Below are 12,440 nucleotides of genomic sequence, written 5' to 3'. Positions count from 1 at the left end.
TCCTTTATATGACACATGCAGACATGAGTTGTAGTAGTAGAAGCCAAGCGCTTTATACCAAGCGAGCATGGTTTAAATCCTCCACATCCCATTTTTTCGCTCGCTACGCTCGTTGGAGAAGGCAACACATGAAGAAACTCACGATTAAATTTAGTAAGAAGAGATTGGCGCCAACAAAATTAAAATTATAGTACCGATGTAAATTCCTTTTTATTGATCGTTTTCTTAAGTCTACATCTAAAACCATCAATATAAGTATATTACTGGTGTTTTAAGTCTAGTGACGATAGACTTAAAAAACAAGTAAGAAAAATGTATTTATACTAGTGGGTTTCTTAACCTAGCACCACTATAAAAAATTGAAATCATTTTTTAAATTTTTGAAATGATCTTAGATGAATACATGATTTGAGCAAAAGTTGTAGTACTCTAAAAGATCTATAACTTCAACATTGGTTGCCTTAGTCTCATCAAACACAACGTTACAAGAAACTTCAACTAAACCAGTAGATTTGTTGAATACTTTATACACCCTTGTGTTTGAGTCATAACCAAGTAAAATGCCTTCTACTGATTAGGAATATATTTGGAATTTCTACCTCTCTTTACCAAAATAAAGCATTTGCTCCAAAATACACGAAAATAAGAAAGATTAGGTTTTTTACTAGTGAGGAGTTCATATGATGTTTTCTTGAGGATTCGGTGAAAGTCGAACTGGTTGAGGGCATAGCAAGTAGTGTTGATCGCCTCCGCCCAAAACCGATCCGAGGTTTTATATTCTTCAAGCATGGTGCCATATCCATTAGAGTTCTATTATTCCTCTCTACAACACTATTTTTCTGAGGTGTGTAGGGAGAAGAGAACTCATGCTTGATGCCCTCCTCCTCAAGAAATCCTTCCATTTGTAAGTTATTGAACTCCACCCCATTATCGCTTCTAATCTTCATGATCCTTAATTCAAGCTCATTTTGTGCCCGACTCAAGAATTTCTTCAAGGTTTATTGGGTCTGTGATTTTTCCTGCAAAAAGAACATTAAAGTGAAGTGAGAATAGTCATCCACAATAACAAGACAATACTTACTCCCGCCAATGCTTATGATAGCAATTGGGCCGAATAAATCCATGTGGAGTGACTCAGGCGGCCTCTCGGTGGTCATGATGTTCTTGTGTGGATGATGAACTCCAACCTGCTTTCCAATCTGTCTTTCTCAAAATAAACATTTGTTAGTCCTAAAAAGTGTTCCCCTTTAGAAGTTTGTGAAGATTCTTCATCCCAACATGGGTAAGTCGGCGATGCCATAGCGAACCCATATTAGTCTTAGCAATTAAGCAAGTGTCTAGTTCAACATTTTCATCAGTGAAATCAACTAAATGTACTTATCCCTTTAACACTCCCTTAAAAGCTAATGAATCATCACTCCTTATAAAGACGATAACATCAACATCAGTAAATAAATAGTTATAGCCCATTTTGCGTAATTGAGACATAGAAAGCAGATTGTAGCCTAGACATTCTACAAGGAATACATTTGAAATGGAGCAATTTTACCTAGTCCTCTTACCAAACCTTGATTTCCATCCCCGGATGTGATTGCCTTTTAGTGGTCATCATTTTTTTCATATGAGTAGAACATCTTCTTCTCCTCGGTCCTGTGGTTAGTGCATCCGCTATCAATTATCCAACTTGTTCCACCGGATGCATAAACCTACAACACAGATTTAGGCCTTGTCCTTAGGTACCGAAACGGTCTTGGGTTCTTTCACATTAAAAACAAGCACCTTGTATACCTAGAGAAAAGTCTTTGGACTCTTGTGCCTGTCCCCAACATATTTGGCAACTACTTTGCTGATTTGTTAGTTAGCACAAAAGATGCATCGAAAGTCTTAAAAGATAATTTAGACTCATGTGATGCATCGTCCGTCTTGTTATTAGGCATTTTAACGGTTTTCGCATGTGAAGTAGAATGCCTAGAGCTAAACGCCTCATTTTTGTAAATATAAGCATGATGAACAATATAATAAGCATTTTTAGGTGTAGCCATTTTATGTGCAGGATAGTTCTCAGGATATAAAATATAACCTTCCCTATCTTGTACCATAGGAGCCTTGCCATTGACTAATTGAGGAATTTTGTTTCCATGGGCATTAAGTTTAGTGATGCCTTTGCTCCTAGGTTCGAAGCCAACACCATCCTTAATGCCAAGACGTCTCCCATTATAAAACATGCTATGAGAAAATTTAAATTTCTATTTCATGTTCATGCTCGGTAATTTTAGTATCTAATTTAGTTATGTGATCGTTTTGGTCTTTGATTAAAGCAAGGTGATCACTAATAGCATCAACATCAATATCTCTACATCTAGTGCAAATAGTAACATGCTCAACGGTAGATGTAGAAACATGGCAATCATTCAATCCTTAATCTTAGCAATTAAATTGACATTCTCAAATTTAAGATAGGGAATTGAATCATTGCAAGTTTTTAGCTCATTAGTCAAATTCTTGCATTTTTACTTCTCTTGAGCTAGAGCATCTTTAAGCTTCACAAATTTCTCATTTTCCTTAATGCGTAGATCTTCTTGGCACTCCAAGACTTCATCCTTCTCGATAATGGATTTTACTAATTCATTGTTTTTCTCAATTTGTTTGAAGCTGAGGCCTTTAAAGAGCAAAGACATGTCTTTTTTCATTATCATAGAATCACCCTCATCATCGAAAGTAGTATAGTTGGGGTGGATCTAGGTTGTACCTTCCTTTTGCGCTCCTTGGCCATGATGCACTTGTGGCCGATGTTGGGGAAGAGAAGTCCCTTGTTGACGGCGATGTTGGTGGTGTCCTCGTCAGAGAAGTCGGCGAAGCTCTCGTCGAAGTCCCACTCTCTCCCAAGATGCGCCTCGTCAGAGGTGGTTACAAGATGGAGTCCTAGCTAAGTTGTGGCTTACCGTCGAGGCTTCAACTTCAGGGTCCTCCTCCAGTTCGTTAGTCCTTTTGGGCATCGTCTTGCCTAGGATCCGTCCTTACGACCCTCATGTGTGCGAGAGAACTCTCGGATACCCTAGAAATAACCTCCTATGTTCGAGGGCTGACCTCCTCCTTTTATAGGCTAAGTAGGGGGTCGGCCTATGGTGGCTTCCTTAAGAAAGAGCCACCGGGTGGTGGTAAAACTGTGTCCTACCATGGTGTAAACTTAAGGAAGCCACCGGGTGGTGGTAAAACTGTGCGTCCTACCATGGTGTAAAGCCACACATGCTTGCGGTCACTTGGTTGTCCTATATTCTTTATGCCAGACTACGTGGATAGCATGGGGCATAAGTGCCATCATTCGAGCTATGCCGACCCTTGGCCTCTATAGCCTGGGGCTCAGCGTGGCTTGTCGTGTTGCGCCCTGCCAGTGGCCTACGCACTTAGGCCTAATCTCGATAGGTCATGAGTGTGCCGCTTGCCGGAGATGTGCGAGCCATAAATGCATCACAGTCCGAGGGGCTCATAGGTCATGAGTGCTCTGTGGCCTTAGGGGTTTGTAGGTCATGAGTGGAAGGCAGACCGGTGCCTCCATTGTGGCCCGGTGCCAGGCACGGGATCCGCTCGAGTGGTTTCCCTTCAGCACGCCCGACCCCCCAATTAGGCTCCGCCATGCCCGACCATGAGCTCGGTGCTGCAAGGTTTGCCCGTGGGTGGGTTCTTCCAGGGTAGACATTTACCTATCTCCTCCGATTGACCAGCGTGCCCTAGTTGCTAGAGGCCTTCCCCCTAGTATGCTCCATGACCGATGGGACCCTGGGATCGAGGATCGTATCCCTGACACCCAAGTTCCAAAATTGCCAAGTGCGAACTGTTCGAGGCCCTTTTGTTTTTGAAAATACCACTTGGCTTCAAACTCTCTTACCCCTTCCAGCGGATCGTCCATGCCATCGCAATGACTTCGAAAAGGGACTATAAAATGCATATTGTCCGGCTATAAATCGTGGATCGTTCGGCTATAATTTGTGGACCGTTCGACTATAATTCGCAGACTATGCGCATGTGTTGATTTGCTTTAGCCCGAATGTGACAAGTTGAAAGGATTTTTAGAGCTGGCATGGACTGTCTGCGACCAAAGGGAAGATCGTTCGTGCGTCGTCACTGAGGAAAGACAGACGTTTATCTAACCATTGGGTTGTCAGACATAACCATTGTAGTGTCAGATCCAACCATTGGAGGGTCGCAGACCGTCCGCTAGTGCCAGTTTGGCAGATGCGCCATAACGGCTATATGGTTGGTTAGGGCTATAAAAGCCACCCAACCAGCCCATTCATATGATTCATTGATCCATATCATACACGAGAGTTGGGTATTCACTCCTATCTACTAGTGCAACACTTCTATACACATCAAAGCCTTACAAGTGTCACAAAAGAGAAGATCAAGCAAGAAAAGCTACTTGTGTGCGTTGAGCGATAGTGCCTTATGAGAATCCTTAAGAGAAAGTGTGTGCTACCTCTTGTGATCATTTGAGCATGGAGTTTTGACTCACATTCATGTAAAGCTAGCAAGAGCCTCTTATCTTTGTGGTTAGCCTTGCGAAGACTTTGGTCTTTGGTTGACAAAGAAGAAGAAACACTCATCGGTCTTGGTGACCGTTGGAGAGAGGGAAAGGGTTGAAAAAGACTCATCCTTTGTGGACTCCTCAACGAGGATTAGGTTCTTGGTGAACCAAACTTCGGTAAAACAAATCACATGTGTCTCTTGTGTTTATTGCTTATGATTTCTTTGTCTTCTCTCTCTCTAAGTTCTCTTGCGCTATTCTTTGTTGATATTACGTACGTTGTGTTGCCTCAAGTTAAATTCTCATATATAGAAGCAACTCCTTGCAAGAAAGAACTTGTGATTATTTCCCTTCTTAACTAAGTCTTCTTGCTTTATTCATCATAGATATTTAATTTTGTTGCTTTGTGTTTATTCCGTATTCTTTGAAAGCAATACTTTTGCAAGAATATGACTTAGTCCTATACTCCGATTATTGTTTATCTTGTTCTAACCACTAACCAGGGGATCAAGTATTGTTTAAAGTTGTAAATTTTAGGTTTCCCCTATTCACCACCTCTGTGTGACTATCAATTTGTTGTGTTCTGGGATGTCTCTCTCGGGGCTCTCCCACCTCACCTTATATAGTCCAAGGAGGTGGGCGGTTACATGGATGCATATGGGTAGGTGACATGATAGATCTAATCTGGTAACCTAGTCCTATGAGAATCCAATTTCTATAACCTTTCTTATTAGTTAGAATCCTATCATATCTACCTAGGACTCTATCTTGTATGTTGGAATATTATCCTATCTATTTAGAACTCTAATATGTCTCTTCTATTCCAATAATACCTTTATCATATTTCTAGAGTCCTACTCATATTAGACCTCCAATTTAAATAAATCTGATGACATATTTTTATTTAAATTTTAAATTAGAATTTTGGTTGTTACACACGAGTTGGAAGGAGGATTTTATTAAATATATTGTTGCAATATCTTGATTTGCATGGACTCTACCTAGGAAACGTCACGTATAAACAAGCAACACAAACAGTTAAACATACATTAATACCTCACACTTTGTTTTAAATTAATTAGTGCACAATAGGCAACGGATGAAGATAGCCTTTTAGGTGGTAGTGCATATCTATAGATAAAGTCTTATGATTTCGAAAGGCTGAGTCATCCTTAAGATAGATCATAATTTATACACTAAGTAAATATAAATTTTACAGCATAGTGAAAAGATTTACAACAATAACATCTTTACGATAACATAAGGGCTTATACATTCTATCACTACATTCTTTTTTATTATTTTCACTTTTCTTCTATTTTTCATTCCAAACAAAATTTAAATTTCAAACTCCATTTAAATGCAACAATAAAAATTCTAGCATGGCATGCAAAGTATATTTTTATTAGTTAATTTACCCATTTAAGCAAATGCTTCAAATGATGTATTTTACCATATTATTTATTCAAGAAAATAGTTTAAACACATAGCTAAAATTATATATTTCCCATTTATTTAGCTTTAGGAAAATAGTACCAATTCATAACTTTATTAGAAATACACTTCAAATTTTAAATTCACGTGTGTGGCAGAGATGCGTATGTTGCGCTGGATATGTGGCCACACAAGGAGAGACCGAGTCCGGAATGATGACATACGAGAGAGAGTAGGAGTGGCGCCAATTGAGGAGAAGCTTATGCAACATCGTTTGAGATGGTTTGGACATATCCAACGAAGACCTGAAGAGGCACCAGTGCATATCGGAATAATTAGGCGTCCCGAGAATGTGAAGAGAGGTAGAGGTCGACCAACCTTAACGTGGACAGAGGCAGTGAAGAGGGACCTGAAGGAGTGGAATATTGATAAAGAGCTCGCCGTGGATAGGAAGGGGTGGAAGTGTGCAATTCACGTGCCAGAACCTTGATTTATAGTTCCGCTTTTCCTCCTTAATCGTTTGACCTTTTCTTGTGCCCATTTAGACCTTGCTGGTTCTTGTGGGTTTTATCTCTTTTATGTGTTCCCCCGTTTCGTCGTTTTCGGTTCTCCTTTGCCTTTGTTTCCCCTGTTTTCTTTGGGGGTTGAGCTCTGAGGTTTTCATACGGGGTTTCATCTCTAGCCTACCCCAACGTGCTTGGGACAAAAGGCTTTGTTGTTGTTGTTGTTGACAATTCAAATTTTAAATATTTAGATAATTTCCATAAATCATAAAAATATGATTTTTGGGTGTTACAAGATGTGCAACCATACGGTGCTTAGCATGGTAAAAAAATTAGGCCTAGGCATAAAAACCAAAATACCGAACACGAAAAATGAAAAAACTAGAACCAGAACCGAACAAACCGAAATCAACCAAACCGTAATATTTTTGGGTTACTGTTGGGACTTGTTGTCAAATGCTATTGTCGGGGACCATAATTAGGGGTACCCTCAAGACGCCTAATTCTCAGCTGGTAACCCCCATCAGCATAAAGCTGCAGAGGCCTGATGGGTGCGATTAAGTCAGGGATCAGTCCGTACGAGCGACTCGATCACGCCTCGCCCGAGCCTAGCCTCGGGCAACGGCAGCCGACCCCGAGGGGTTTCCGTCTCGCCCGAGGCCCCCCTTTAACGGCGAACACGTCTCCGGCTCGCCCCTACGCTAAGAAGCAACCCTGACTAAATCGCCGCACCGACCGGCCAAGCTGCAGGAGCATTTAACGCAAAGGAAGCCAGGCCCTGCCAAAGGCGCCATAGGAAGCTCCGCCCGACCCAGGGCTCGGACTGGGGCTAAGCCCCGGAAGACGGCGAACTCCGCTCCGCCCGACCCAGGGCTCGGACTCGGGCTAAGCCCCGGAAGACGGCGAACTCCGCTCCGCCCGACCCAGGGCTCAGACTCGGGCTAAGGCCCCGGAAGACGACGAACTCCGCTCCGCCCGACCCAGGGCTCGGACTCGGGCTAAGGCCCCGGAAGACGACGAACTCCGCTCCGCCCGACCCAAGGCTCGGACTCGGGCTAAGGCCCCGGAAGACGACGAACTCCGCTCCGCCCGACCCAGGGCTCGGACTCGGGCTAAGCCCCGGAAGACGGCGAACTCCGCTCCGCCCGACCCAGGGCTCGGACTCGGGCTAAGGCCCCGGAAGACGACGAACTCCGCTTCGCCCGACCCAGGGCTCGGACACCGCCCTGGCCTCTGCCGACGACTTCCGCCTCGCCCGACCCAGGGGCTCGGACTCGACCTCGGCCATGGAAGACAGACTCGACCCCGGCTTCGGAGGAGCCTCCACGTCGCCCAACCTAGGGCACAGGCCAGCCACGTCGACAGGAAGCGCCATCATCACCCTACCCCGAGCCGACTCGGGCCGCAGAAAACAAGACCGGTGTCCCATCTGGCTAGCTCCGCCAGATAGGCAATGATGGCGCCCCGCTAGCCCCGTGACGATGGCGGCTCTCAGCTCTCTTACGAAAGCAGGGCGACGTCAGCAAGGACACAACCGTTCCAACAGTTGTCCCTCCGCCAGGCTCCGTTGCTCCTCCGATAGCCACGACATCACGCCAGCAGGGTGCCAAGATCTCTCCGGCTGCCACATTGGCATGTACTTAGGGCACTAGCTCTCCCCCCGCTAGACACGTAGCACTCTGCTACACCCCCATTGTACACTTGGATCCTCTCCTTACGCCTATAAAAGGAAGGACCAGGGCCTTCTTAGAAAAAGGTTGGCCGCGCGAGGACGAGGACGGGGACAGGCGCTCTCTTGGGGCCGCTCGCTTCCCTCACCCGCGTGGACGCTTGTAACCCCCTACTGCAAGCGCACCCGACCTGGGCGCGGGACGAACACGAAGGCCGCGGGATTTCCACCTCTCTCACGTCCGTCTCCGGCCACCTCGCTTTCCCCCCTTCGCGCTCGCCCACGCGCTCGACCCATCTGGGCTGGGGCACGCGGCACACTCACTCGTCGGCTTAGGGACCCCCCGGTCTCGAAACGCCGACAGTTGGCGCGCCAGGTAGGGGCCTGCTGCGTGTTGACGAGCAGCTTCCCGTCAAGCTCCAGATGGGCAGTCTCCAACAACCTCTCCAACCTGGGACGGTGCTCCGTTTCGGGAGTCTTGAGTTCATGTCCCTCGACGGCAGCTACGACATGATACTCCTTCCACCGCCGCGCGACAACAACAATGGCGGCCGACGACCCGCCCGCCGGCGGCGGAATCGACGACATCTTCCCCGCGTGGTGGAAGAACGACATTCGAGCTCGCCCCGTCCTCTCCCCCGGCAATGGAGGAGGAGGCGGGGCAACCAAGGCCAAACGGGAGGCCGCGCTTCGTCGGCTATCGAGCGAATCGACGTCCCTAGCGCCCCAACGGGGGGCGCGTCGGGCATCAACCTCGCGTCCGAGACGAAGGCGAGCGCCGTCCCCCCGCGACATGCCGATCTCGAGCAAGTGGACGACGCCAGCGAGCTCGCGGAGGGCCTGCAGGATGTCGCCCTCGTACCCGAGACGACGGCGCAATCAGTCCCCGACGTGACTATGTCGCTCCTCGTCGACCAAAAGGTACTGACCGATTTCCATCCTACATTATTTCGACTCGGCCTCAACCCGCCTAGCGACCTCGCTTTGGCGGGCGCTCTCGTTGAGGCGAGTGCAACCCCTCTGGGGTTTCGTATGCGGTCGCCTTGGGATCGATTGACGGACGTCTTGACCTACGGGCCCTCTGGGTCCGAGGAAGATGACGACCCCAGCATCTGTTGGGATTTCTCTGGATTTGGCAACCCCAGTGCCATGCGGGACTTTATGACCGCATGTGACTACTGCCTCTCCGACTGTTCCGACGGTAGCCGCAGCCTTGACGACAAGGACTGCGGCCCAAGCCGCGAATGTTTCCACGTCGAGCTAGGGGATCCCTCCGAAGGCAACCACCTCGGCATGCCGGAGGACGGTGATCTCCCTAGGCCGGCGCCTCGCGCCGACATCCCGCGGGAGCTAGCTGTGGTCCCCGTTCCGGCGGGGGGTCACGACCCACAGCTCGAGCAAGTCCGCGGGGCGCAGGCCAGGCTCGACGAGGGAGCAGGAGCACTTGAGTCGATCCGTCGGGACGTCGGGCAGGTATGGGCAGGCCAGCCCCCGGCCGGAGAAATACGTCACCTGCCCCAGGGTTTCCAGCACCGCGTCGCCAACGACGTCAGGGTCAGGCCACCTCCCGCGTCCAGCGGGGTCCGTCAGAACCTGGCAGCCGCAGCAATGCTCATCCGCGCGATGCCGGAGCCATCAACCACCGAGGGTCGGCGAATCCAGGGAGAGCTCAAGAATCTCCTGGAAGGCGCTGCGGCCCGACGGGCCGAGAGCTCTGCCTCCCGAAGGCAGGGATACCCCTCGGAGCCTCATGCTGCGACTTCCCGATTCATACGGGAAGCCTCGGTCTACACCGGGCGCACGCGCAACACCGCGCCTGCGGCCCCGGGCTACCTCGGCAACGAGCACCATCGTCGCGACCGTCGAGCCCACCTCGACGAAAGGGTGCGCCGAGGCTACCACCCCGGGCGCGGGGGATGCTACGACAGCGGGGAGGATCGGAGTCCCTCGCCCGAGCCACCCGGTCCGCAGGCCTTCAGCCGGGCCATCCGGCGGGCACCGTTCCCGACCCGTTTCCGACCCCCAGCTACTATCACAAAGTACTCGGGGGAAACGAGGCCGGAACTGTGGCTTGCGGATTACCGCCTGGCCTGCCAACTGGGTGGAACGGACGACGACAACCTCATCATCCGCAACCTCCCTCTGTTCCTCTCCGACACTGCTCGCGCCTGGTTGGAGCACCTGCCTCCGGGGCAGATCTCCAACTGGGATGATTTGGTCCAAGCCTTCACCGGCAATTTCCAGGGCACGTACGTGCGCCCCGGGAATTCCTGGGACCTCTGAAGCTGCCAGCAACAGCCGGGAGAGTCTCTTCGGGACTACATCCGGCGATTCTCAAAGCAGCGCACCGAGCTGCCCAACATCACTGACTCAGATGTCATCGGTGCGTTCCTCACCGGCACCACCTGCCGCGACCTGGTGAGCAAGTTGGGTCGCAAGACTCCCACCAGGGCGAGCGAGCTGATGGACATCGCCACCAAGTTCGCCTCTGGCCAGGAGGCAGTCGAGGCCATCTTCCGAAAGGACAAGCAGCCCCAGGGCCGCCCGTCGGAAGAGATTCCCGAGGCGTCTACTCCGCACGGCGCCAAGAAGAAAGGCAAGAAGAAGTCGCAAGCGAAACGCGACGCCGCCGACGCGGACCTTGTCGCCGCAGCCGAGTACAAGAACCCTCGGAAGCCCCCCGGAGGTGCCAACCTCTTCGACAAGATGCTCAAGGAGTCGTGCCCCTATCATCAGGGGCCCGTCAAGCATACCCTCGAGGAGTGCGTCATGCTTCGGCGCCACTTCCACAGGACCGGGCCACCCACAGAGGGTGGTAGGGCCCGCGACGACGACAAAAAGGAAGATCACCAAGCAGGAGAGTTCCCCGAGGTCCGCGACTGCTTCATGATCTACGGTGGGCATGCGGCGAATGCCTCGGCTCGGCATCGCAAGCAAGAGCGCCGGGAGGTCTGCTCGGTGAAGGTGGCGGCGCCAGTCTACCTAGACTGGTCCGACAAGCCCATCACCTTCGACCAAGCTGACCACCCCGACCACGTGCCGAGCCCGGGGAAATACCCGCTTGTCGTCGACCCCATCGTCGGCGACGTCAGGCTCACTAAGGTCCTGATGGATGGGGGCAGCTGCCTCAACATCATCTACGCCGAGACCCTTAGGCTCCTGCGCGTCGATCTGTCCTCCGTCCGAGCAGGCGCTGCGCCTTTCCACGGGATCATTCCTGGGAGGCGCGTCCAGCCCCTTGGACGGCTCGACCTTCCCGTCTGCTTCGGAACGCCCTCCAATTTCCGAAGAGAGACTCTGACGTTCGAGGTGATCGGGTTCCGAGGAACCTACCACGCGATATTGGGGAGGCCATGCTACGCGAAGTTCATGGCCGTCCCCAACTACACCTACCTAAAGCTCAAAATGCCGGGCCCCAACGGGGTCATCACCGTCGGCCCCACGTATAAACACGCGTTCGAATGCGACGTGGAGTGCGTGGAGTACGCCGAGGCCCTCGCCGAGTCCGAGGCCCTCATCGCCGACCTGGAGAACCTCTCCAAAGAGGTGCCAGACGTGAAGCGACATGCCGGCAACTTCGAGCCAGCGGAGACGGTTAAGGCCGTCCCTCTCGACCCCAGTGGCGACACCTCCAAGCAGATCCGGATCGGTTCCGGGCTCGACCCCAAATAGGAAGCAGTGCTCGTCGACTTTCTCCGCGCAAACGCTGACGTTTTTGCGTGGAGTCCCTCGGACATGCCCGGCATACCGAGGGAAGTCGCCGAGCACTCGCTCGATATTCGGGTCGGGGCCCGACCGGTCAGGCAGCCTCTGCGCCGATTCGACGAGGAGAAGCGCAGAGTGATAGGCGAAGAGATCCACAAGCTAATGGCAGCAGGGTTCATCAAAGAGGTATTCCATCCCGAATGGCTTGCCAACCCTGTGCTTGTGAGAAAGAAAGGGGGGAAATGGCGGATGTGTGTAGACTACACTGGTCTCAACAAAGCATGTCCAAAGGTTCCCTACCCTCTACCTCGCATCGATCAAATCGTGGATTCCACTGCTGGGTGCGAAACCCTGTCCTTCCTCGATGCCTACTCCGGGTACCACCAAATCCGGATGAAAGAGTCCGACCAGCTCGCGACTTCTTTCATCACGCCCTTCGGCATGTACTGCTATGTCACCATGCCGTTCGGTTTGAGGAATGCGGGCGCGACGTAACAGCGGTGCATGAACCATGTGTTCGGCGAACACATCGGACGCACAGTCGAGGCCTACGTCGATGACATCGTAGTCAAGACGAGGAAGGTTTCCAACCTCCTTTTCGACC

Source organism: Zea mays, chromosome 9, assembly GCF_902167145.1.
Source record: "Zea mays cultivar B73 chromosome 9, Zm-B73-REFERENCE-NAM-5.0, whole genome shotgun sequence".
Classification (NCBI taxonomy): domain Eukaryota; kingdom Viridiplantae; phylum Streptophyta; class Magnoliopsida; order Poales; family Poaceae; genus Zea; species Zea mays.
Note: the sequence above shows the minus strand (reverse complement) of the source record.